The sequence below is a fragment of the Capsicum annuum genome, chromosome 10 (assembly GCF_002878395.1).
Source record: "Capsicum annuum cultivar UCD-10X-F1 chromosome 10, UCD10Xv1.1, whole genome shotgun sequence".
NCBI lineage: Eukaryota > Viridiplantae > Streptophyta > Magnoliopsida > Solanales > Solanaceae > Capsicum > Capsicum annuum.
In genome coordinates this window covers 190202425-190203253 of record NC_061120.1, presented here as the reverse complement: position 1 = coordinate 190203253, position 829 = coordinate 190202425, and positions in this window count along the sequence as shown.

The window sequence follows — 829 nt, the reverse complement described above, 5'->3', positions numbered from 1 at the left end:
CTATCTATCTATATATATATATATATATATATATATATATATATATATATAATAGATGCACAGACTCAAGCTGTGGCTAAAAAGAGTGTAAGTCCATAAATTCACTATCCGAAGTGATCTTCGGGACTAAATTATTATAAAAATATAGAAAAAGTCAGAATCTCTCACGAGCGAAGTAATTAGTGTCGAGCCCTATTACGAACCGGTCGAAACAGCACACGACGTATGGTGGTAGGTCGTGACTCTTGGGATTAAAGAAAAATATTTTTTAGAGTCGTCACCTAACTTTTTAGGAAAATTAGGAAAAAACCATTTTTACTGTAAAACTCTGTTTTAGTCTATCGAAACGTTTTAGAGATTCTGAGTAAGGGTTTTGGTTACTCGAGGAGAAGGTGTTAGGCACCCCTCAGAGCCTATCCGAAGATAGTCCTTACACTTAGTTTAGGAAAATATTAGAAAACTTTATTTTTGCTATTTGCTTAAGAGAGTGATAGAAAAATTTAGCATCATTTACATTATTTAGGAAGAAATGTAGGGTTAAATAAACATAAAGCTACCACGTACGAAAAGATAATATGATTACTATGAAAATAAGAATGATAAATTTTCATAGAAGTCTTATAATACTGTTAGGGAATTTGAAGAGATATTCAAATTAAAATATCCAATTTAATTATTTACGAAAATAAGCAAAGTATTTTAAAGCATGGAGTTTATTATGGAATGTGTTTTTGCGAGTATAAAATAGGTAATCATGTTGAAAAATAATAACAACGACAATGATAATAATAATAATAATAATAATAATAATAATAATAATAATAATAAT